Below are 27439 nucleotides of genomic sequence, written 5' to 3'. Positions count from 1 at the left end.
ACCCACATATCATGGAAGAATGACCTTGAACTTAGCCTCTGAGGTCAATCCTCCCACACCCAGTCTCCAAGTCAGTAGGTCCTCTGTGATTCTATCAGAGCACACCCTCGGTAGGTGTTTACAGAGCTAACTCTTCTCTCTTTAGTGTAAAGTGATCAATGGGCTAAGATAGCAAGAAGCAGTGTGTAATTTACCTTAAGGATTTACTTTGCAAAACATCATGTGAAAAACAAATATATGATATTGCTTGTATGTGGAATCTAAAAAAATTGCACAAATGAACTCATTTACAAAACATAGAGTCACAGATGTAGAAAACAAACTTATGGCTACCAGGAGGGAAAGGCAGGGGGTAGGGATAAAACAGGAGATTGAGACTGATATATATATATAATACTATGTATAATAAATAACTAATAAGGACCTACTGTATAGCACAGGGAACTCTATTCGGTACTCTGTAATGACCTAAATGGAGAAAGAATCTAAAAAAGAGGGGATTATATATACATGAATAACTGATTACATTGCTGTACACCTGAAACTAACACAACATCGTAAATCAACTATACTCCAAAAAAATTTAGAGAAAAACAAAACTTTGACCTGAACAGTAATAAATACCATGTTAAAATGTGTGGGGGTACAGCTAAAAAAAATCACATCATGTGTTAAAAGCTTTTGGACTTCTGTGCCAAGGGCTATTTGCATACGTTAACTTCAAGGAGAGTTGGACCATAAAGAAGGCTGAGCACTGAAGAATTGGTGCTTTCCAACTGTGGTGTTGGAGAAGACTCTTGAGCGTCCCTTGGACAGCAAGGAGATCAAACCAGTCAATCCTAAAGGAAATCAACCCTGAATATTCATTGGAAGGGCTGATGTTGAAGCTGAAGAGCCAATACTTTGGCCACCTGATGTGAAGAGCCGACTCACTTCAAAAGACCCTGATGCTGGGAGCTATTGAGGGCAGGAGAAGGGGCAGCAGAGGATGAGATGGTTAAATAGCATCACCAACTCTATGGCCATGAATGTGAGCAAACTCCAGGAGATGGGGAAGGACAAGAAAGCCTGATTTGCTGCAGTCCATGGGGTCACAAAGATTTGGACACAACTTAGCAACTGAACAACAACAACACTTCAAGAATTCTAGTTAAATCCCCCCTGGATGCTGAGCTCCTCTGAGCAGCAATCCAGAGACGCTTCCTCCTGAGCCTGGCCACTGTGGGTTACAGGGAACTAAGCAGACTAACTTGCTCCAGAAACCCAAAGGGCTTGGGATCCCTGAGTAAGAAGCCTCCCCAAATCTCATTTTCCCCAGATAACTCTAGCTTCGTGCTGCCAGACCTTAAGGCAGCCTGTGTCCTTTAATTTTCTCACCTGAACAACACAGAGAGCCTCTGCTCTAACTTATAGTCATGTGTGGGAATAGACGCCATAAAATGGAAATCTCTGGCATTCAATACAATCCATTTTACAACCCCCCAAAACAATCAGAATTGAATGACTAGCAAAAAGTGATGTATCAATTAAGGTTCTTTCTCTCTGTTTCTCTGTGTTCTAGGCTATCAGAGTAGTATGTTACAGTAGACATAGCAAAGACCCCGGAAACAGCACTTTCTTGGTCTTGGAATCAGAGGATGATTTGCAGTTCGGGTCTTGAGAAGACGTGAGCCAGGAGAACAACTCCCTCATCTCTCTGCATGTCACCACAGCTTGGAAACAACAGGAGCTTCAACAACAGGAATGTGTACTTATCAGAATCAAGAAAATCAGGTTCTCCCTCTTTGACAGAGAAAGCTCTCAGAATGGGTCTTGATAAAGCCTCTTTTCCTTCTTGGGAACTGAGAGATAGCTCCTCTGTGGTACTTCAAAAGAGGGCAAGCAAGGGCTTCCCTGGTGGCTCAGTGGTAAAGAATTCGCCTGCCAAGGCAGGAGACATGGGCTCAATCTCTGATCCAGAAAGATCCCATATGCTGCAGACCAACTAAGCCACAGCTACTGAGTCTGTGCTCTAGAGCCAGGACCTGAAACTACTAAGTCTTCATGCCACAACTACTGAAGTCTTCATGCCCTGAACCCGTGCTCCACCACAAGAGAAGCTACTGCACCACAGCTGCAAAGTACTGGAAAGTAGCCCGCACTCACTGCAACTAGAGAAAGCCCATATGCAGCAATGAAAACTCAGCACACCCAAAATAAGTAAATAGATAAAATTATTTAAAAAACAGAAGGTAAGGCAAGAGAGGGGAGATGGGTAAGATTTCCAAAAGTAGGGAGCCGGCAAGTATCTACCAATAGCTACCAATAAACATAGAAGCCAGTATTTATTTCTAGAAATTCAAGAGTGAAATAATGACAGTGGACATAACAAAAGTCACAAAAGAATACTCCTTGTAGCACTCACTTTATTTTTTGAAATTTAAAAAATTTTGGCCTTGCTGTGCAGCCTGTGGGATCTCAGGTCCCCAACCAGGGATTGAACCTGGGGATCCCTGCTTTGGAAGTGTGGAGTTTTAACCACCGGACAACCTGGGAGGTCCCTATCATCACTTTAAATGTATGCAATTTTCTATACCAAAAAATAGTCATTTTTTAAAATTTTGAAAACATACATAGGGAGCAAGAGGAAGAGAGGTCTGAGTGCAGAGGTTGAAAAACACTATCATAAACCTATACCTCCAAACTGGTGAGTTTCTGTGATATCCACCTCCACCTCCCTAAGAGCAAACAGAGAAAAGCAGGTATTCAAAGGCCCTCCCTGCTCCTCATAAAGGCATTGCTCCAGCTTCCTGAACTCCCATCTAAAGGTTGTCATTGCAACTTTGTGCCATGCATGGCTCCAGACAATTCACTAATTCAAACTGTAAATCTTTATTATAAAGATTTCCTTCTCCTAAGCAGTAATTCTCTCTGCTCTGGTGGGGAGAGGAATGATTTGTTTTTTCGTTACTGGTTATTTATAAGATATCTACTCTAGATTAGTCCTGCTTGAGTGGCATCCTAAATGGCTCCATTCCCCAGCAGTACTTTACTTCTGATGGGAGACTGACAACCGCTACTTAGAATGTCTTTCATGATACACAATGAAGTGAAAAACTGCTGTGAAAAAGCCCATGTTTCAAAACAAACCATCTCTATAATAAGCACTTAAAACCCTTTTCATTAATATATTTCTTTGTGGATAAAACAAAAGCTTAATGCTGCAACGTGGCCTTTGACAATTTTTTTTTTTTTTTAAATAAACACTGTTTCAATTTTTAGCTGGATCCAAATAATGGAAATGCAAGTGAGGCTTGAGATGTTATCCACATACATCCTCTTAATGCTGGGGCAAACTGTGTTGTTTTCAACCAAAATATTGAAAGTTTAACAGAAATCTGAAAGTGCAAGCCTGAATTGGTAAGTGCAGAATCTAACCACCTCCGCGTATCTCAGGTATAAACAAACACCTTTGGTGGAAAGAGATACAGTCCTGTCTAATCCTTATCTGAATTTGCAATTAAGACAACAGAGCAGCAGATATCTGTGCACAGTTCTGCTCGCTTCATTTTAAATGGCTGGACCTCAATCAAATGGGGCTCCAAGTAGATCGAAAAGCAAATGTCTAATGTCTAACTGAACTCTTTTTAATACACCTAATGCTTAGTGCCAGCTTCAGGCTGCCAAGAGGTGGGGGAGTAGGAGAAATGAACAAACAAATAGCATTAAAAAAAGAAAGACAGATAGAAAATCTCCTTGGAAAACTTGTCAGGAAATGATGATTACTTAATTCCTTAATACAAATATAAAAGCCAGCCATTTTACACTGATGCTCCGCTGTCTCCTCTCCCCACCCCTCTTCCCTCTCTGCGCTCAGAATTAGGGGTCCGGTCACTTCCATTCACTATCACCTCCCACAGAATACCCTGAGAGCCTCAAAATGAAGCACTTCTGAGTCTTCTTTTTCAATCTGTGTGAGCCTCTCTCAGTTTATCGCAAATGAACAATCATGTTGGAAGGGGCCCCGTCTGTTTAATGTCATTAGCGATTGTTTCATAAAACAAACAGCCGCTCCACCGTTCCGCTGCAGTTAATCTTAAATCTAAACGTGGCGGCACTCGGAACTGGTTTGTTCTCACCAATGCAGGTCTCTTAATCTACTGCAAGTCAAGGCGCTTATCTCTCTGCTCAGTTCAGGGATTTTTTTTTCCTCCAAATACTAAACCAAACCCAGGGAACAGTGGGCCTCCAGAATTTTTTTTTTTTAATCCCCTGGGCATTTTTTTTTTAAGCGACTCAAAGTCTACAGTATATTTATTTATTGATGGTGCTATTTTACAAATATTTTCCCAATACTGACAAAGTCAAATGCTTTCGCAGGTTGGCGCCTAAGTGCCAGCCTAATCAGTGACTTTGGGAATCCTGATAAAATGCTAAACTGAGAACAAAAACACACTTATCAACTTTGGAATGATGCGTACTTGGAAAGTCAAAGACTTCAAGTGGTTATATACTCGTGGAAGGGTCTGATTAGATCTGTACACTAGGCTAATTTATTATTATTATCATTTAACAATATTTTTATTTAGTATATATTTTGTCACAGGTATGATCCCAAAATTCACTGGATGATCTTTTATTTTTTCATTGACTCAGTCAAATAACCCTCAAGAAGGTAATATTATCCCCATTCTCAGATAACAATATTATTATTTAATATATATTTTGTCACAGGCATGGTCCCAAGATTCATGGGATGTTCATTTTTTTCATTGACTCAGCCAAATAACTCTTAAGAAGGCGTTATTATCCCCATTTGCAGATAGAGTAACTAAGGCTTTGGTAAGAGATGAAGACATTTGCCAAAAATCACACTGCTGGTACCAGGCAAACCCATTATTTAAAACAAGGGCACATTGGTTTAAAGTCTATATTCCCAGCCCTAAGGTCCCATTAAAACTGGTCATCACATCAGTTTGAAAATTCATGCCTATAATGATCATATATTCTGGAGTTCCTAGGAGGGTTCTAACTTAGAAAGTTTTGTACCTCTGCCCAACAATGTGCCTGAGATTTTTAATGGCAATATTACTGCTGTTCTAGGCTAGAGATTCCAGGAGTAGAAGGCTGTCTGTTGGTACTTCAGGCTCAGAGAATAAAGGTCACTTTCAAGTTGTAACAAGTCACCACCCAGTCTCCTCACCAGAGCCTGCTTAACAGAGGGAGAGGGGCTCATGACCAAGCTGACTTAATCTCTGTAGGTGGAAACTTTTGGGTCCCAATTAGAGCCCTATTCATCACACCAGTACCTGCCCCGCCCCCCATCCCTGCTTGTCTCCTCCACTCACCACTTGGCCATCCACCAACTCAGACATTTAAACCCATTAAAACCAAACTTCGTTGACTTCTTACATGATTGTTAAAACCTTTTTGTTGTTAAAATTTTTTTCCTCTAGCCCCATAATAAGATGAAAAGATACTGAAAGGCAGAAATCAAAGTGTGAAGCTCTTTACATGGTACTGAATAGTCATTCTCATCGCCAATCAGCCAGAAAATGATTACTAAGTACTTTTCATGTCCCAAGCACTAGGCTGGGCACAAGCATCCCAATATTGCTGCCTAATACACCTACTATGGGGTACTCAGGTAACTCAGTGGTAAAGAATCTACCTGCCAAAGCAGGAGACTCAGGTTGGATTCTTGGGTTGGGAAGATCCCCCTGGAGAAGGAAATGGCAGCCTGCCCCAGTATTCTTGCCTGGAGAATACCAAGGACAGAGGAGCCTGGTGGGCTATAGTCCATGGGGTCAAAAAAGAGGTGGACACGACTTGGTGACTAAACAACAACACCACTTACTATACTAATGTAACAATTTTCTCCTGCGGCACTAATTTGTTAGAGAGAATTGGAAGGTCATCCTCATTCGTATCCTTCTGTTCTGACCATTGGGAATTACTTTCAGCTTCTCAGAGGGGACAAGTACTTTCACATCTAAACATTCACACCTACACTTTCCTCAGTCTAGTACTTTATCCTCCTCCTCCTCACTTGGATAATTCCTGCTCCACCTTCAGATCTTAGGTCACATGTCATTTCTTCAGGGCGATGTCCCCATTCACTGCATTCCTGAATGGGGTGGGTGTCCATGGTTTCCATAGCATCCAGGGTTTTCCCATGTCATAGCACTTAGAGCCTGTGTACGTTCCCCAGGAAACTGTACGCACTGAGAGAGAGGAAGCTGGTCTGTCTTGTTCACTGGTGCCCCCACCCAACATGAAGAATGATGCTTGGTATGGAGGTGGTGCTGAAAACTTTTTGCCTGCATGGATGGATAGATGAATGGATAGATGGATGGATGGAAGGGTAGCTAAGAGTATATTATTTTATTTTTATAACCAAGCAAAAATATCTCAAATCTTTAAAAAATTAAAATATGTATCATCTGAAGAATGGCAGTTAATTGATATCCATGGGATTTTGTCATTTTAAAATTAGAATTAAGAGCAAATAAAGGACATTGTAAATGGAGTTTCAAAATTCCAGAGAGGATAAGGGAAGATTTCAGCAGAGGGATACAGGGATCAGAAGACAGAAAACAAGAACACTCTTTGGATTTTGCAGTCTTGACCAAGGAAATTGATGTGTTTTTTTTGTTTTTTATAAATTTATTTATTTTAGTTGGGGGCTAATTACTTTACAATATTGTAATAGTTTTATAAAGATATGTCAATTTATTTGACAAATCATCACTGGGCCTCAGCTGACAGGACAAGCACACTAGTGGGCATTATGAGGTGATCAGAGATGATTAAGATATTCTAATTCTAAGAATGTATGAGCAAACAATATCACTAATTGTTAGATAAATGCAAATGAAAAGTATAATAAGATATCACCTCACACCAGTGAGAATGGCCTTTAAAAAGTCTATAAATAATGAATGCTCAAGAGGGTATAGAGAAAAGGGAACCCTCCTACACTGTTAGTGGAAATGTTAATTGGTGCAGCCACTATGGAAAACAGTATGAAGTTTCCTTAAGGAACTAAAGAAAGAACTATCATATGATCCTGCAACACCATTCCTAGGAGAAAACTAATTAGAAAATATATATGTGCCCCAATGTTCACAGCAGCACTATTCACAATAGTCAAGACATAAAAGAAACCTAAATGTCCATCAACAGAAGAATGGATAAAGAAGATGTGGTACATATATACAATGGAATACTACTCAGCCATAAAAAAGAATGAAATAAGGTTGTTTGCAGCAACATGGATAGACCTAGAGATTATCATACTAAGTCAGGTAAATCAGACAAAGACAACCATCATATAATAACACTTATATGTGGAATCTAAAAAAAGGATACAAATGAACTTATTTATAAAAATGAAACAGGCTCACAAACATAGAAAGCAAACTTATGGTTACCAAAGAAGATGCAGGAGGCAAGGGGAGAGATAAATTAGGAGTTTGGGATTAACATATACACAATACTATATATAAAACAGGTAAACAACAAGGACCTACAGCATAACATAGAGAACTATACACAACATATTGTAATAACCTTTATTGGAAAAGAATCTGGAAAAGAATACACACATACACACACACATACATGGGTTTCTCCAGTGGCTCAGAAGTAAAGAATTCACCTGCAATGCAGAAGCCCCAGGAGACATGGGTTCAATCCCCTGGGGGAGGAAATGGCAACCCACTCCAGTATTCTCACGTGGAGAATCCCATAGACAGAGGAGCCTGGCAGGCTATAGTCCACAGGGTCGCAAAGAGTTGGACATGAGCAAAGTGACTTAGCACACATGATGCACATACATACATATAACTGCATCAGTTTGCTGTACACATGAAACTAACATAACATTTTAAGTTAAGTATACTTCAATTTTTAAAAATGTATGAGCAGAGAAAGAGACAAAAAAATACATACACTCTCCTTTGAAGGAGTACAAAGATGTCATTGGTTCAATCTCTTTTTTCATAGTCTAGCAGCTCCAACCCACTGTTCCAGTTCCAAAGCTCATTTTAACTCCCTACTAGATTTCCCTGGTGGCTCAGATGGTAAAGAATCCACATGCAATAAGGAGACCTGGGTTTGATCCCTGGGTCAAGAAGATCTCCTGGAGAAGGGAATGGCTACCCACACACTCCAGTATTCTTGCCAGGAGAATCCCATGGACAGAGGAGCCTGTCAGGCTACAGTCCATAGGGTTGCAGAGAGCTAGACATGACTGAAGTGACTTACCACAGCACAGCACAACCTCCCACTAGGGAGAGACCATAACATCTAACAGAGGGGAAAAAATTAGATTTGGAAAGTAAGTTCCCCCACTTCACCATGCACTTTCTTTTCTATCAATACCTGGCATTCCCCTTTTGCAAAGTCTGGATCTTTTGGGATCAGGTCTGAGTAAAATGATTATTAATTTATTTAGTTCATGCAAAGAGTACACTTCAGAATCAAACAGTATTTTATAGTGGCAAACTTCACTAATGGAAAGTAGGGAGGGATCTTATGAATAATCATAATTCCTGACCAAAATGTTCATTGAGTGAATGAATGACCTACAATTTTATATTCACTGCAAATGTCTACAAATCTTTAAATCAGGATGGCTGCAAATACCCAAATGCTATGACTTGGATTCATTGTATTCTCATTGTATTCATTGTATTCTACCCTGGCCAATATCTACTATCTAGATAAAACAACACTTAGAAACAAGAACAGTAAAAATAAAATACTTTGAAAAGAAGCAACATTAATTTTTTACCTGTATTTTCAAGCCCTGAAAAGCCCAGGCTTTCTGTAGTAGGCTTAAGTACGACCACCATTTGAAATACTTTAATACGTGTGAAGTAAACGAAGAAAAACAATGGCACTCATTTACAAATCCTATCTTTGAACTAGTGTGCAAGCTGGTTCATGACTTGAGGTTTACAACTTGCAGCTGTCCAGCTCTTAAATGCATTGCTCAGTTTTCATAAAATCAGTTTTGTGGCTTACCATCCAAGGGTGTGTATATCCAGTTCTCCAGCAGTCTGACTGTGAAGTTCTAGATAATACCCCTTGGTAGTGGCTGCTAACAAAATAATAAAATGAGCACTCTGCCAAGTGTCATAGATCTATTGTTTTATTAATTCCCATAATAACACTAGATCTAGAGTGGGCTGTTATTCAATGCCTCTTTCTCTTACAGATAAGGAAAATGAAGCTTGCAGGACCGCATAATTGCCCACAGCCATGAGTGAGCAAGAACTAGTGCCCTACAGGAGCTAATCTGGTAAGAGAGGACTTTTTCTACAACAAATTCTTATTCTACAAACCTGACATAATTCTTGAGCTGAAGATGCTTTTCCAGACGTAGGTCCTGAAGGACAGTATATAGTATAGAAGTTGCAGTACAGAAGTCCCTTATACAAGTGGAATCTTGAATTATTATTCCAGTGAAATTCCCCAAACTGTAAATCTTTGACAGCCTATGTGGTAGGTAGGCATTTAATGAATGCTTTTTGTATTAATCTCACAAGTTACTTAAGAGCACCAACTCTTCCAGGATTTTTTTTTCAGCTCCATGCTCATTTACAGATTACAAAAGCAATTAAAAATAGATTAGTGGAGGCCAGAAGGGGGAACAACTACAGCAAGTCCCCCACATATGGACAAGTTCCATTCTGAGAGCGTGTTTGTAAGTCCAATTTGTTCAATAAAGTTAGCCTAGGTATCCAACTATCACAATTGGCTATATAGCACTGTACTGTTAATAGGTTTATAATACTTTTCACAAAAATAATACCTAGAGACAAACACACAAAATATAAAGAAAACATTTTTAATCTTACAGACACATGGACTAACTTATGTGATTGGACATGGGAATGCACGTTCACATCTTTGAAAGTTCACAACTTGAAGGTTTATATGTAGGGGATTGACTGAATATAGGGGACCATTTACACAGGGGTATGGCATTCATGTGAGAAAATCAGTTAGCTCATTTTCTACACATCTTCGTTTTGGTTTCTTTTCTAACTATACTGAATACACTTTCATATAATACTTAATTAAAACAATGGCTAGAGGATGAATATCTTCAGGCCATAACATGCTCTCATTGGTCATGGGGCCTTTTCAGAATGTACTACAATTTTCAATAAATCACTAAGAAAAACAGAATCTTTATTACTTGAAAAAAAGTTTTTGCTCAATTGTAGTGCATATGCTTATTTTGAGTGCTTTCTCTTTACACATCACATTTTAGTTCAGATTATTGATCAGTAAGATACAGTGGAGGATAAGGAATAGAAAGGGAGAGTGAGGGGGCAGGAGGGGGGAGGAAAATGAGAGAGGAACCTGAAAATAAATCACCAAAGAGAAAAGTGGTTACAAAATGAATGTACACCTAGCGTTTTTGGCTGCTTAAAATCAACGATTTCCTCCCTGAATACTGTAAGGCTGAGTTCAATTTTATGTATATAATTTTCTAGTGCTTAAATTCACTCAAATATTAAGTTGGCAAACTTTTCACCATGCATGGGTAGTAGCACACCCATGAGAAGAACAAAGCTTTTGGATCCCAACAGATGTAGAAGTGATTGATCTCAGAAAACTACCAGCTCTGAGTACATGACTCAAGGTATCCTTAGTTTTGTCATCTATAAAATAAAGAAGAATATGTTTAGGTTTGTGATTATTAACTATAATAAATCTAAAAACTAGAACATAGTAGGCATTCAATGAGTTAAATGAGTTATAGTCTTGTTAGAGAAGACAAATGCATAAAAAATAAATTAATAAAATTGAAAAGAGGTTGAAATAAATGCTAGGATGGTTAAAAGTACTGTCTTATAAGCTATCTTCCTGGGCTTCCCTGGTGGCTCAGTTGTAAAGAATCTGCCTGCTAATGTAAGAGATGTAGGTTCGATCCCTGAGTTAGGAAGATTCCCCTGGAGAATAAACTACAACCCACTTCAGTATTCTTGTCTGGAAAATCCCATGGACAGAGGAGCCTGGCGGGCTACAATTCCTGGGGTCACAATAGAGTCAGACATGACTTAGCAACTAAACAACAGCAACAACAATAAGCTGTCTTCTACAGCTATCAGAATCCCCTGAGGTTCTTATTAATTATGTAAATTTCTGGGTTCCACATCAGACCTGCAGAGGGGAGCCTCTAGGGTTTAGATTCTGGAATCTGTAAATCTGCATTTTCAAAACCCACTCACTCATTCTTTTGTTCACTCAAGTCTGAGAATTTCTTCTAGTTACTCCAGTACTCTTGCCTGGAAAATCCCATGGACGGAGGAGCCTGGTAGGGGGGGTCGCTGAGCTACTTCACTTTCACTTTTCACTTTCATGCCTTGGAGAAGGAAATGGCAACCCACTCCAGTGTTCTTGCCTGGAGAATCCCAGGGACGGCGGAGACTGGGGGGCTGCCATCTATGGGGTCGCACAGAGTCAGACACGACTGAAGCGACTTAGCAGCAGCAGCAGCAGCAGACAGGGTAAACATGTTGGTAAGAGGATGAAAGGACACAGACGGCACACTCAACCTGGATGATTCCAGAAGGCTTTACTGGCAGAGGGACTAAATAAAAGGGAACTAATGACAGCAAGTATGGGAACCACAAGAGATCATGCAGAAACCCAGGGTTACCACCCCAAGGATGGACGCAGACCCAGGAAGGGAGACATTTGTGGGGAGGAAACTTCAAGAGAAGCAATGACCTTGGTTGAGGAAGGCAGCTGGAACAAGGTTGGCAGGGAGCGGTCCTTTGGAAAATACATTGTTCTTACTTTTCTTCCTCTCTCCAGGCTCCAGTGGAGCCTCTGCAATGGCCAGAACCTACTGGAACCCAGAGGGCAAGGAGCCTTATGGATAGGGTCTCTGGAGGACACCTCTTGGAGCAGAAGCCAGTGGAAAGGTTGGAGGTTAACCTGGAGTGGAAGACTGCTGACAGGGATGGGAAGACTCACAAATGAAAGAGCCTTTGAGTCTGAGGATGACTAAAAGATCAACAGTAATAATGAAAATCATAATAGCTATATCAATGGGGTTTTCAGTGTGCATTACTTTTCGAAGGACTTCACGTGTATTCAGTTGTTTAATACTCACTACAGCCTTACAAGTCTGGCCCCATCACAGATCAGGATGCTGAGACAAGCAAAGGTTAACTTACCAGCCTAAGGTCACGGCTAGTTAAGAGAAAGCAGAGGTAAAGGTTGGCCAGCTGCCCCCTGGGAATGAGCTGAGAGCTCCACTGCTCCACTGTCTCAAAAGAAGTTTCTAAGGCAAACGATTATATACAGGATGGATAAACAACAAGCTTCTATTGCACAGCACAGGGAACTTTAGACAGTATTCTCTGACAAACCATAATGGAAAAAGAGTATGTAAAACAATAAAGAATAATTGTCTCTCTGCCTGCCAAGGCAGGAGACTCAAGAGATGTGGGTTCGATCCCTGGGTTGGGAAGATCCCCTGGAGAAGAGACTGGCAACGCATTTTAGTATTCTTGACTGGAGAATCCCATGGACAGAGGAGCCCCTGGGCTGTTAGAGTCCATGGGGTCACAAAGAGTCAGACATGACTAAAGCAACTTTGCACACTTGCCTATATGTAATAGTATATATGTGTAATATAGTATATAACTGAGTCACTTTGCTGTATGGAAGAAATTAACACAACATTGTGAATCAACTACACTTCATAATTTTTTTAATTAAAAAAAGAAAAAAGAGGTGTCTCTGAGGGAGAGTAGGTTCCAACCTATGGGAAGAACAAATAAATAAGAGAGAGAAAAGTGCCCCGCCTGGCGTGTGAGAAAACCAGGAAGATTGCAGTGTGGCCAGACCCTAAGGGACCTGGAGAGGCAGCAGAAAGCCTTGAACTTCATCCCTTGATGCTGCTTAGCTTCACCCTGGCAGTGGGGAGTTCCACGCACCTACAAAGCTTTTCAGCATGCCGTTCCTACAACCTGGGCACTGACTAAGCCCTGGGCTTTCGCTGAACTGTGTGTGCTGAGGTGGAAGACAGCTTTATTGTTACTCACAAATGGAGTATTACGGATCCCTGGTTCTTTTTCACCTTTCATTGCTTGCTCCTGATATAACTTTTTATAACAGGAGCCATAGAAACACAAACTCAAAATATCTCAAGGCAGCAGAGGTAAAAATAGAATGTAATACTAAAGCCCAGCAATCTTCGAAACAAATCTTGTAAAGAGAACCTGTCGGGTTTTGATCTCTTCATTCAGCACACTTGTCCTCACAGAGGTGCACTCAGATGTAAAACTGTGACAGAAGAACCTGATCCTTACTATTCTGTGAGTATTATGTCTCTCTCTCTCTTTCTTTTGCTCCATCAATTCTCAGCCCACCACAAGGATGAAGATAACTCCTCCCCCAGGATATGTGAGTTTACAGCTGCTTCTGTTTGGGGGACCCAGGAGGTACAATTATGCAAAGAAGATATGTGTGTATGTGTGTGTGTGTGTGTGTGTGTGTGTGTGTGTGTGTAGAGAATTACTTGCAGAGGAGAAAGACAGAGGAAAGAATTACAGGAGCAGAACAGAAAACAATCCAGATGTGTTCTTCTTAGCCATTTGATTTTCATCAGTACTCCTACTCAGTCCAAATTTGGGGATTACTGAAATGAACAAGGGCTTCCCAGGTGGCTTAGTGGGAAAGAACCTGTCTACCAATGCAGGAGACCCAAGAGACAAGATTTTGATCCCTGGGTCGGGAAGATTCCCCTGGAGGAGAAAATGGCAGTATTCTTGCCTTGAGAATACCATGGATAGAGGAGCCTGGTGGGATACAGTCTGTGGGGTCGCAGAGAGTCGACATGACTGAGCAGGAGCATGAAATGAAAAAAGAAATGAGAAAACTGTTGATTCATTCCCTGGAACTTCCCCAACACCCTATGTGAACTGCCTTGGGATAGCATCCCGTCCCATGCTTTCAGTGATAAAACATATTGTCATTTTGAAAATCTTTATCTGACGTACACAGAAAAGCAGTGTGATATTTGATGAGATGACAATGTGTACGTCATCAACCCCACGGACTACACAGTCCATGGAATTCTCCAGGCCAGAATACTAGAGTGGGTAGCCTTTCCCTTCTCCAGGATTAAACCTCCAGAAGTTTATTTATTGATATCAGAAGTTACACCACAGACACTAACCTACTGTCAATATTTACAGAAAAAGAGAGTCATGCAGCAACACAGATGAACCTAGAGATGATCATATTAAGTGAAGTTAGAGAAAGACAAATATCACATGAATGACATCACTTATATGTGGAATCTAAAATGACACAAATGAACTTATCTATGAAACAGAAACAGATTCACAGACACAGAGAACAGATTTGTGATTTCTAAGGGGGAAGGGAGGGAGAGAAGGATGGAGTGGGAGGTTGGGGTTAGCAGACATAAACTATTATATGCAGGATGGGTAAACAACAAGGTCCTACTGTATAGCACGGGGAGCTATACTCAATATCCTGTGATAAACCACCATGCAAAAGAATATGAAAAAGAATACATTTATGTGCATCACTTTGCTGTACAGCAAAATTAATTTCACAGCAGAAATTAACACAACACTGTAAATCAACCATACTTAGATAAAATGAAAAGAAAAAGAAAGGCCGAGTCTGCTTAGAAGCCTCTATTTTCTCCTTTCTGATCTCCATGATTCTGCCCTCTTGGGTCAGCCATGACTCAGACCAATATACTTCTGGCCGGAGATCCAGGGTTCTTTATCCATTATTCAGGTAATGTAGCTGTCACATATTTGATTGTGGTTATTGCATAACTTCTCTTCGAATCTAAACCAATTTCTCTTCTTCTACAAATAAAACTTGATGACGGTCAATCACTTATAATCACTGAATTTAAAAACTAGAAAAGATCTTCTGATCATATAATTCAACTCCTTGTTCTAACAGATAGCTGAGGCCACAGCAAAGGGAAAGACACTTGTCCAAGGTCATAAGAAGCAGTAAACCTGACTCAAATTGTTGTGTTTGATTCTGCTCAGCACACTGACTCAGCAAACTGTCCCCGTTAACAAGATTTTCCTTTCTTTCCTTGTTCCTTATATTTTTAAAGTTATACTGGCTTCTTTAAAAAAAAAAGGGGGGGGACACACAAAGGAGTGTACTGGTCAAAATTTCAAAGACATAATTTCTGAAAAATAAGGGCATAAGGAAAGAAGGGGAGAATTTTTAAGCCTACTGCCTAAAATGCCATCCAGATAGGTTAACTGTAATCTAATCACCTGCAATGTTTATCCTGCATTATGGTGAGTTTAAAGCTATATGAATAACAAGATACTGGGATTTTGTCAGCTCTAGCTCCATGATGTCTGCAATTTTCAATATATCTCATGGTGGAAAAATATAAGCAATCACTGAGCCTTTGATTTCAGCTAGTACAGTTTACTTAGATAGATATTAATACATAATGTATACCATGCCAAGCAAATAGCTGAATCAGTAGACAGCAGTCACATGCACATGGCCGTGTGAATATCTAAATGGCGTGGAGAGCCTTTTCATGGTTTTCCTCTTCAAATGATTTTCTTATTATGACATTTTATATTTATTCTGGGCTTTAACATTTAGGTATGCATTTTGACAAGATCTGGGGACAAGATAGGCAAGAGAAGAACTGATTCAATTATCAGTTGACTTTATTGGTAAAACAATATTTCCATGAGAGGACTGTAAGCTATTGGGTTGTTACACCTGAGTTTATTGCTTAAAATAAAATTTAGAAACCCAAGGACAGAAGTCAACAGAGCCTTTGCACCTACCCAAATTGTTGGCTGGCTTTATTATTGAAAGTGACCCCTGATGTAATTGGCATTTAACACATATATTCACTGGTGGCTAAGATGGTAAAGAATGGGTCTGCAATGCAGGAGACCTGGGTTCAGTCCTTGGGTCAGGAAGATCCCCTGGAGAAGGAAATGGCTACTCACTCCAGTATTCTTGCTTGGAGAATTCCATGGACAGAGGAGCCTGGCAGGCTACAGTCCACAGGGTTGCAAAGAATCGGACACGACTAAAAGGTATGGGCATCATTGTAAGTCATAATTATTCAAAATTTCTACCTTTTCTGAAAAAGCTGATAATAGAGCAACTGTCAGGACCATGCTATAAACACCTGTGCATCCATTTATTCATCCATCCCCTCATTTACCTGTCCATTCATTCATTCATCACATATGTCTATTCTATGCCATGTACTGGATAGGATAAAGTAATCAGCCTTGTTCCCTCATCCCATTTTGTTACACATAAATTCAAAGATATAATTCTTTGTCAAATAAACCAACACCAGATTTCAATTAATGGGAATTTTTAAAAGTCCAGATAAATAAGAGAAGAAAATGATACTTGCCCCTTATATTAATGTTACTCATCTAATAAAGATGCTCCACAGTTCTTTAACATAAATATACATATGCTTATAGCAGTATGAAAAAATTCAATTGAAAAATTTAAATTAGGCACATTTCTAATTTAATGCCTTATTATCTTTGCCATAGCATGTGCAGACAGTTATCTAATAAGTAAAATATGGAGAACAAGGAAGAGGGGCTCTGCCCTAAGGGAATTTATAATACATTCTAATGTATTCTAATGGTGTGTGAAATATACATCTAAAGTCAGAATTTGTCAAAATTTCGTAACTGGGAGACACTGATAACTATGTCCAAGTATGCGTCTAAAATATTCCTGCCATAGGAGAAAATATGTCTTATTCTGTATTTAAAAGCTTCTGAACTGCTAGAAAAATAATTAATACACCTATACCTAGACGTATTTTGAGAAAATAATGTGGGAGAGCGTTGTGGAGTTTATTTACTGCACTATGTTTTTTTCCCCCTGTGATATCATTAGATATGCAGGTGGTAAATTTATTTATAGTATTTATTTTTAAAGCCGCATGCTTTCTTTTTTTTTTTGAAGACATAGCTAATGAAGTAAATTTAAATTTCAGACCCCAAATTCTGTGGTGAAAGTGACATTGCTCTAACCTTCAGGGGCCCCAGTTCTTATTTTAGCTCTGCAGACCAGAGGTGAACACAATTTCTCTTAGCCTCTGAGACCATCCCTTTATAAAAAGGAGACGACCAACAACATAGATGGACTGAGAGACCATCATACTGAGTGAAGGAAGTCAGACAAAGACAACATACAACATCACTTATATGTGGAATCTAAAAATAAGGCTACAAATGAACTTACGTACAAAACAGAAATAGAGTTACATATGTAGAAAAAACTTATGGTTACCAGCAGGTAGAGAGGAGGAGGGATAAATTGGAAGATTCATATTGATATATACACACTACTGTATACAAAATAGATAACTAATAAGGACCTACTGTATAGCATAAGGAACTCTAGTCATTATTCTGTAATGACCTACTCAGGAAAAGAATCTAAAAAAGAGTGGATATATGTATATGTAGAACAGATTCACTTTGCTGTACATGTGAAACTAACACAACATTATAAATCAACTATACTCCAATAAAAAATTTAAAAAAAGGAAATGATGAATTTGGGATTAACATATACACATTATTGTATATTAAATTGATAAAAAAAAAAACACAGACCTACTGTATAGCACAGGGAATTATATTCAATATCTTATAACCACCTATAATGGAAAAGGATCTGAAAAAGAATGTATTATGTGTGTGTATATCCCAAAGAAAGGCAATGCCAAAGAATGCTCAAACTACCACACAATTACACTCATCTCACATGCTAGTAAAGTAATGCTCAAAATTCTCCAAGCCAGGCTTCAGCAATACATGAACCGTGAAATTCCAGATGTTCAAGATGGTTTTAGAAAAGGCAGAGGAACCAGAGATCAAATTGCCAACATCCACTGGATCATCAAAAAAGCAAGAGAGTTCCAGAAAAACATCTATTTCTGCCTTATTGACTATGCCAAAGCCTTTGACTGTGTGGATCACAATAAACTGTGGAAAATTCTGAAAGAGACGGGAATACAGACCATCTGACCTGTCTCTTGAGAAACCTGTATGCAGGTCAGGAAGCAACAGTTAGAACTGGACATGGAACAACAGACTGGTTCCAAATAGGAAAAGGAGTAGGTCAAGGCTGTATATTGTCACCCTGCTTATTTAACTTAGATGCAGAGTACATCATGAGAAACGTTGGGCTGGAAGAAACACAAGCTGGAATCAAGATTGCCGGGAGAAATATCAATAACCTCAGATATGCAGATGACACCACCCTTATGGCAGAAAGTGAAGAAGAACTAAAGAGCCTCTTGATAAAAGTGAGAGAGGAAAGTGAAAAAGTTGGCTTAAAGCTCAACGTTCAGAAAACTAAGATCATGGCATCTGGTCCCATCACTTGATGGGAAATAGATGGGGAAACAGTGGAAACAGTGTCAGACTTTAATTTTGGTGCTCCAAAATCACTGCAGATGGTGCTTGCAGCCATGAAATTAAAAGACACTTACTCCTTGGAAGGAAAGTTATGACCAACCTAGAGAGTATATTTAAAAGCAGAGACGTTACTTTGCCAACAAAGGTCCGTCTAGTCAAGGCTATGGTTTTTCCAATAGTCCTGTATGGATGTGAGAGTTGGACGATGAAGAAAGTTGAGCGCCGAAGAATTGATGCTCTTGAACTGTGGTGGTGGAGAAGACTCTTGAGAGTCCCCTACACTGCAAGAAGATCCAACCAGTCCATCCTAAAGGAGATAAGTCCTGGGTGTTCACTGGAAGGACTGATGTTGAAGCTGAAACTCCAATACTTTGGCTACCTCATGTGAAGAGTTGACTCATTGGAAAAGACCCTAATGCTGGGAAGGATTGGGGGCAGGAAGAGAAGGGGACGACAGAGGATGAGATGGCTGGATCGCATCACCGACTCGATGGGCATGGGTTTGCGTAGACTCCGGGAGTTGGTGATGGACAGGGAGGCCTGGTGTGCTGCGATTCATGGGGTCGCAAAGAGTCGGACACAACTGAGCGACTGAACTGAACTGAAGGGTAAGTTTCAGTTCAAAATGGGGGGCCTATGATGTTGCGGTCCCCAAAGAATTCTTCCCGCTTCAAGTCCTCACTGCTCTCTCTAATATCCTACAAGAATTCAGCAGCTCAGGCAGAAGCTGCATGTGACAAATTCTAGAAGTTTTTCAACTTCATAGCATTTCGAAAACATATAGAGTTATACAGTTCTACCTTTATCCAACAGCTAGAACACAATGTGAGAAACCCAATAATTCTGACACTAAGATATAACACTCATAGCTCAGTTGGTAAAGAATCCACCTGCAATGCAGGAGACCCTGGTTTGAGACCCTGGTTTGATTCCTGGGTCAGGAAGATCTGCTGAAGAAGGGATAGGCTACCCACTCCAGTATTCTTGGGCGTCCCTTGTGGCTCAGCTGGTAAAGAATCCACCTGCAATGCAGGAGACCTGGGTTCGATTCCTGGTTTGGGAAGATCTCCTGGAGAAGGGAAAGGCTATCCACTCCAGTATTCTGGCCTGGAGAATTCCATGGACTGTATAGTCCATGGGGTAGCAAAGAGTCGGACACGACTGAGAAGCTTTCACTTTCAAGATGTAACCTCTGAAATACCTAAACCTTCTCTCTGATATAATTTTTCAATATCAAAACATATTACTTGTCACTACTCAACATCTAAAAGCAAACTGTTTAGTTTGAAAAGTCTGTGCTAATGACTTCAGAGAAAATTAGTTTTATAAAGTAAATAACATACTGAGTTATTTTTCGCTTACCAACATCTTCTAGCTTTGGAACTGGATTCCCAAATAGCTTAGTGGATGTGACCCAGTGTCAGATTACCCAAAGACAGGCTAAGAAATGTGCTTGGGCAGCAGCAAAGCAGGGACTCTGATACTTTTTTTTTTTTTAAAGAAGCCGATATTTGATGTTTTAAAATGAACAAAAATGAGGTACTCTTTGTTGGATAAAATCAGAACTTTGTTGATTTCCAACGCTATCCTGCAGCTTGGTATTGTTTTTGCTTCTAATTACCTTTAGGTAGGAGATGAAGAGATGGGCATCCTCTTTAATGCTCAGCAGGGTTTTCTAAAGGTTTTAATCTGTCCTTGATCTGACCATTTGGATGAAGAGAGAAGTCAATAGGCAGGCGAAGGTATGAAAAAAAATTTCAGTCAGGGACATTGTGATCTTAAGTAAAGAATATTTACACTTAAACTACATATGCTTTCTTTAATATTCACAGTAAAAGAGTGTAAACTGCTTTTATTTTTAAGAGATTGGATTAGAAATTTGGACAGTTTACCAAGCAGATAAGATTCATTAATAAATTCATGGATTTTTTACACAGTTACAGCTTGCTTTCGATTTAAAACTTCCACTAGAAATGCAATGATATAATTTAAGCAACAAATAGTTTTCTTTATTCCATAGACTGTTCTTGATGTAGATATGGTATATCTTACTTAGGGAATTTATTTCTGCCTTTCTGACCCCCCTGGTGATGGTGGCTTAGTCACTAAGTTCTGTTTGACTCTTTGCGACTCCGTGGTCTATAGACTGCCAGGCTTCTCTCTGTCCAGGGGATTTCCCAGGATAGAATACTGGAGTAGGTTGCCATTTCCTTCTCTAGGGGGATCTTCCTGACCCAGGGAGCCAACCTGCATCTCCTGCATTATAGCCAGATTCTTTTACTGCTGAGTCACCAGTGAAGACCCTGAAGCACACCAGAAACCTTAGGGCTCTTCCCACTCTTGATGAAACTGTCAGTTGCAATTAACCATGCAAATGCTTTGCTATAAGTGGTATTTGATAAACTTAATCAGGAGTAAAAAAAAAAAAAAAAGAAAGAGGGTATTAGGATTTGACTAAATATCCAAAAAGAGAAAAAATTCATAAATCTCCAAAGTCAGCCTCTAAGTTCTTTCCTGAAGAAAAGAGATAGATCCTTTGAATGGAAAAGAGTCAGACTTAGTAAGCAGCTGCAGATGGAGGCTAAAGAGGATAAAATGAACAATGCAGGGTAAAGGCTATGACTAGGCTCATGAGAAGTCTTGTAACCCAGCCCCAGGAGACCGACAGCTTCCTCCACAGGGATACTGTTTCAGTCATAATATGCCAAAGTACTAAAGGGATTTGCTACTTAAAAAGTAAGTACTAAATGATGATAATAATAAAAGTAATGACACAGTAACTAATGTTGAAGCATGACATTGTTTATATGTTATTTCATTTAGTCTTCATAGCAATTCTGTAACAGGGAATTTCACCACAAGTTAAAGACACAGTATATTCATATCCATGAAGACTGGACAGTTTAGGAGTGGTAGAGCCAAACCTCAACCCAAACCCCAGCCTTCCTGGCATAAGGACCTGTGCACTTGGACCCAGGTTTCTTGAAAGACCTTGGTCAGATTCTGCTCCCAGAGGGAACAGACCTGGCATCTTGCTGCTCTCCCAGGGTCCCGCTTCTTTGGACCTTGGCAGCAGACCATGTAGGCAAGTACTAGGGGACACTGGTTCCTCTGGAGGTGGCAATTTACCTCCTGTCACACATCTGTGGCCGGCGCCATGGTTTAGGCTGCAGGAGAACACTGCTCATGTCACGGGTGTGATGGCACACAATGTTCCACTCTACAGTGTGGTCGGAGGTTACAAATTGCAAAAGCAACATGAAATCTTAAACGCAAGTCTCCTCTGTACATCAGTCATGCTGCGCCATCATCCTATTACTCTCTTGCTTTATGAATGAAAATCGTAGTTGCTAAACCCTCCAAATCCCTCCTTTTTTTTTTTATCCTCCACGTGGAATAGCTTGCTCTCTCCTAAAGGCACTGTCATGGTTCAAAGGCACTGTTCATAAATGAAACCTCCAAAGTGACGTGAAAAATGCTGATAATAGATTAATGAAAAGGACTAGAATGAGGCACTAAATCCACACTCCGATTAAAAGTGTGTGAAAACTGTGAATATATATGAATGAGATCTGCAAAGGAATGTGGAAACAATTAAGATCATGGGACAGTGACTGATTTTTTCTATTTGTTGAAAATTGCTGTTATTTATACTGTAGTAAAGATGTGAACCCAAAACTATTGCCCTATTTTCAGTCTGCCCTCTGCCACCTGTTGCTTATCTATTTACTGTGTAACAAGCGTGATTTCTAGGTCCCAAGATCAGTTGTCTTGTTCTCCCACTCTTCCTGTGTGAATCCACCCACCTCATCCCTTTAATTACTGTGTAAAATAGTAATGGTTTTTGTTTCTAGATCTTGAGCCCTGCAACCCCGTAACCAGTGGCCTTAGTGGCTAACACGACTCGAAAGTCTCTTGAGCACCTCATCTGCAAATGTTATCATCCCCTCTCCACACCTGTCCCTTTTCCTGCGTCCTCATGCTGTGAACCTCTCCACACTCCTCTGATTGCTCAAACCTGACACCATGGAGCCTTTCCTATACAAATAAAATATCATCTCTTTTTAAAAATAATACTATCCACAATTTATCAGTCATCTCTCTTCCCATCATCACTGTCAGAAATGGGGTTACTCTTGGCTTTCACCAACTCCACTCAAAAGATGGCAACCCCATCTTCATTCCTCTCCAAAGGAGGTAGAGTGATCATTTTAAACTATGGATCCCCCTTGCCACTCTTCTATGTAAATCCCTGTAACAGCTCCCTGTTACTCCCAGGATTAAGGTCAGACTGCTTAATATGTTTGATAAGGTTCTTTTTGACTTGGCTTAAAAGGCAGAGCATCCAGAGATCAAATTGCCAACATCCACTGGATCATCGAAAAAGCAAGAGAGTTCCAGAAAAACATCTATTTCTGCTTTATTGACTATGCCAAAGCCTTTGACTGTGTGGATCACAATAAACTGTGGAAAATTCTGAAAGAGATGGGACTACCAGACCACCTGACCTGCCTCTTGAGAAACCTGCATGCAGGTTAGGAAGCAACAGTTAGAACTGGACATGGAACAACAGACTGGTTCCAAATAGGAAAAGGAGTACGTCATGGCTGTATATTGTCACTGTGCTTACTTAACTTATATGCAGAGTACATCATGAGAAACGCTGGGTTGGATGAAGCACAAGCTGGAATCAAGATTGCCGTGAGAAATATCAATAACCTCAGATATGCAGATGACACTACCCTTATGGCAGAAAGTGAAGAAGAACTAAAGAGCCTCTTGATGAAAGTGAAAGAGGAGAGTGAAAAAGTTGACTTAAAGCTCAACATTCAGAAAACTAAGATCATGGCATCTGGTCCCATCACTTCATGGCAGATAGATGGAGAAACAGTGGCAACAGTGGCTGACTTTATTATTTTGGGTTCCAAAATCATTGCAGATGGTGATTGCAGTCATGAAATTAAAAGATGCTTACTCCTTGGAAGGAAAGTTATGACCAACCTAGACAGCATATTAAAAAGCAGAGACATTACTTTGCCAACAAAGGTCCATCTAGTCAAGGCTATGGGTTTTTCCAGTGGTCATGTATGGATGTGAGAGTTGCACTATAAGGAAAGCTGAGCGCCGAAGAATTGATGCTTTTGAACTGTGGTGTTCGAGAAGCCTCTTGACAGTCCCTTGGACTGCTAGGAGATCCAACCAGTGAATCCTAAAGGAGATCAGTCCTGGGTGTTCACTGGAAGGACTGATGTTGAAGCTGAACCTCCAATACCTTGGCCACTTGATGCGAAGAGCTGACTCATTTTAAAAGACCCTGATGCTGGGAAAGATTGAAGGCAGGAGGAGAAGGGGACGACAGAGGATGAGATGGTTGGATGGCATTACCGACTCAATGGACATGAGTTTGGGTAGGCTCCTGGAGTTGGTGATGGACAGGGAGGCCTGCCATACTGCAGTTCATGGGGTCGCAAAGAGTTGGACATGACTGAGCGACTGAACCGAGCTGAACTGAAGCCAACATTTAAACTGTGTTCTCCCTGCTATCCCCTCTCCCTAATCATTTCAACAAACCCTAATAACCACCATCACTGGGTTATAGGCTTTCCAGGTGGAGCTAGTGGTAAAGAACCCGTCTGCTAATGTGGGAGACTTAAAAGACTCAGGTTCGATTCCTGGGTTGAGAAGATCCCCTGGAGGAGGAAATGGCAACCCGCTCCAGTATTCTTGCCTGGGAAATCCGATGGACAGAAGAGCCTGGTGGTCTACAGTCCATATAGTTGCAAAGAATTGGACACGACTGAAGTGACTTAGCACACACACACTGGGTAACAGTTCTCCTTTGTGCAACTCTGCCCCATATCAGCACAAATGTCCCCTGTCTAATCCCAGTGTCTCTCCGTTATGGCTGTTTCAGCCTCCAAAGGCTGACTTAGATGCACCTTAGCTGGTCCCCAAGACCCTGGGCCTGTCTGCATCCTAGCACTTACCACACGTGGTTATAATTGCCTTATTCTGAGTCTGCAGTTCCTCACTGGACTTCAGACTTTTTGCAGGTTTGGGCTGTGTCTTATTCAGAGTTGTATCCCCAGTACAGTTCCCCATACAGTTACTGTAGCATAAATAAATGCTATTTAAGCATTTGAAGGATTAGCAGAGATAGTATTTGCATACTAAGTTGCTTCAGTCTTGTCTGATTCTGTGCATCCCTTTGTACTGTAGCCCGCCAGGCTCCTCTGTCCATGGGATTCTCCAGGCACAAATACTGGAGACACAATTGGAGTGGACTGTCATGCCCTGCTCCAGGGGATCTTCCCAACCCAGCGATCCAACCTACATCTCTTACATCACCTGTACAGGCAGGTGGGTTCTTTACCACTAGTGCCACCTGGGAAATAAGACAGTATTTAGATACATTTATATTATTTATACTTGGGCTTCCCTGGTGGCTCAGAGGGTAAAGAATCTGCCTGCAATGTAGGAGACACAGGTTCAATCCTTGGGTTGGTGTGATTCCCTGGAGAAGGGAATGGCTGCCCACTACAGTATTCCTGCCTGGAGAATTCCATGGACAGAGAAGCCTGATGGGCTAGAGTCCATGGGTCGCAAAGAGTCGGACACAGCTGAGGGACTAACATTTTCACAACACTTTCAGATATATATAATATAGGGCCACTTTAAAATATATTAACAGTGAGAGATTCTACAGGGTTTAGGAGATACAGGAACAGTCCATGACTTCCAAAAAGATGTTATGGGAAAGGGGGGCAAATTATTATACTGGCTTTTTTTTTAAGTAAAATCTGATTAAATACTGTTTATAAGAGATTTCAGTTTACTTTTTTTGGCCATACCATGCAGCTTGTGGGATCTTAGTTCCCTGACCAGGGACTGAACTTGGGCCCACACAGTGAAAGCACCAAGTCCTAAACACTGGACTGCCAAGGAAGTGCCAAGAGATTCACTTTAAATACAAATATACAGACAGATTGGAAGTAAAAATATAGAAAAAGATATCCATGAAACACTAATCCTAAGAAAGCTAGGGTGGTTCTATTGACTCAGACAAAGAAGACTTCAAGACAAGGAGAATTACTAGAGATGAGTAGGGTCATGTCCACATGTCAGGTTCATACCAGCTGGACAGAACATGTTCTAAAGAGATGGAGATAAAAAGTTAGAAGATGAAAGACGGTACCTGTAGGTATTTTTAATGTAGGTTTGTCTCCCTACTCAGTCATCTTTTAACCTCTTGAAGTGCATCCATCATTGTTTTGGATTTATCCTCCTCTCTTCCCAGCCAGGTACCACTGGCATGATGGATGGGAAGGGGTGTAATTCACCAATGTGGCTTGCCCACATGGGCTGTAATCAACAGTGACGTGTTTTGTGACAGTTCTGTATAAAAGATGACTAACATAAATAAAACACATTGTATATTATGGGGTAATAGAATATAAAGCACCACAGATATACTTGCCTGGCAGCAAGGATCCAGGATTTAAGTCTGTGAGAGACGGCATTCCAAGCGGAAGTTAAAATTCTACCTGGCAGCTCATCCCGTCACCCAGTGGCTTCCAAGAAGTCCAGCTATCACTTAGCCCCACGTGAAGACCTCTTCAACAAGGGGCAACATGGAATTTTTGCACATTTTTATGACCTCAAATCAAGCATCCTGAGTGCAATTTTAGTTTTCATTTGATGCATTTTGTCATAGAAGCTTTTCTTCATAATACGTTACAGAGAAACATGGGCTTCCCTGGTGGCTCAGATGGTAAAGAATCTGCCTGCAATGCGGATTCAATCCCTGGGTTGGGAAGATCCCCTGGAGGAGGGCATGGCAACCCACTCCAGGATTCCTGCCTGGAGAATCCCCACGGACAGAGGAGCCTGGGGGCCACAGCCCACGAGGTCACAAATGGTTGGACATGCCTGAGCAACTAAGCACAGCACACAGAGAAACACAATTGAGAGGAATCAGCAAGGTCTTCTGTAAAGGCCAACAGTATTGGAGTCAAGTTGAAGTCCGAATTCTGACCCCACAAGTGAACACTTGTGTTACTATTGAATAATGATGGAGACAGCTTCTTAATCTTAAAAATAAGGATCTTGTCATGTTCATTTCTAAAGTCTCAACATCTAACTCAGTGTAATAGACCTATTGCAAATAATTTATATTCTTCCCCTTCTCTCCTTCTCTTGCTCTCTGTTTCAGATACACATACACACACACGTTTGCTCTTGTGAAACTCAGACAGAAATGTTTCCCTGAGATCTCTAACTGTGGAATGATACATGGACTTTCAATATTATTCACATTAAAGTATAGTTTTGCAAAGTTGTGTTTCAAGTGTACAGAAAAGTGGTTCAGTTGTACACACACACACACACACACACACACACACACACACACACACACATATTTTCAGATTCCTTTCCCTTATGCTTCATGCTTGCTCAGTTGCTCAGTCAGTGTCTGACTCTTTGCAACCACATGGACTGTAGCCTACCAGGCTCCTCTGTCCATGTAATTTTTCAAGCAAGAATACTGGAGTGGGTTGCCATTTCCCACTCCAGGGAATCTTATGGATCCAGGGATTGAACCTGCATCTCCTGCATTGGCAGGTGGATTCTTAATCACTACACCACCTGAGAAGCCCCCTTTTCTCTTATAGGTTATTAAAAAATGTTGAATATAGTGCTATATAGTAGGCCCTTACTGTTACCTACTTTATACATCGTAGTGTGTGTCCCCTAATCCCAAACCCCTAATTTATCCCTTCCCCTTCCTCTGATACATGGGACTTTTATTCCATGATCCCTTCCATGCTGACTTAGGAACCCAACCAGGGCTGCTTTCAACAGAGTTGCCTGCTGCTTTAAATTCAAACAATAACCACCTTTAGCTACCTGGTACCTGTCACTGCAAACTACTTCTCAGAAAAGCAACACGCTGGGACTCATATTAACCAGTAAGAATTCAAGAG

The 27439-nt window shown here is 40.6% G+C and overlaps 1 protein-coding gene and 1 long non-coding RNA gene across 11 annotated transcripts in view; one reads left to right on the top strand and one right to left on the bottom strand.

Moving 5' to 3' along the window:
- The window catches only part of ESRRG (estrogen related receptor gamma), a 682819-nt gene that overhangs the window by 274210 nt on the left and 381170 nt on the right, over positions 1-27439 (bottom strand). Inside the window, exon 1 of one of the 10 annotated variants that reach the window (XM_081484971.1) lies at positions 5992-6139. The exons of 8 other annotated variants lie outside the window; for them this stretch is intronic. The gene's annotated coding sequence lies outside the window, so the exon portion shown is untranslated. Of the gene's footprint in view, positions 1-5991; positions 6140-27439 lie in introns of those variants that run through there. One more of the 10 variants, XM_081484979.1, reaches the window with a different exon arrangement.
- Positions 6169-27439, top strand: part of LOC145504377 (uncharacterized) — a 51970-nt gene continuing 30699 nt past the window's right edge. Inside the window, exons 1-2 of the long non-coding RNA XR_014052159.1 lie at positions 6169-6270; positions 9203-9286. This is a non-coding gene — a long non-coding RNA (uncharacterized LOC145504377). The remainder of the gene's footprint in view (positions 6271-9202; positions 9287-27439) is intronic.

This window comes from Giraffa tippelskirchi, chromosome 5 (genome assembly GCF_054371585.1).
Source record: "Giraffa tippelskirchi isolate mGirTip1 chromosome 5, T2T-mGirTip1v1.2.pri, whole genome shotgun sequence".
NCBI classification, from domain to species: domain Eukaryota; kingdom Metazoa; phylum Chordata; class Mammalia; order Artiodactyla; family Giraffidae; genus Giraffa; species Giraffa tippelskirchi.
This window is presented reverse-complemented; position numbering and strand designations above follow the sequence as displayed.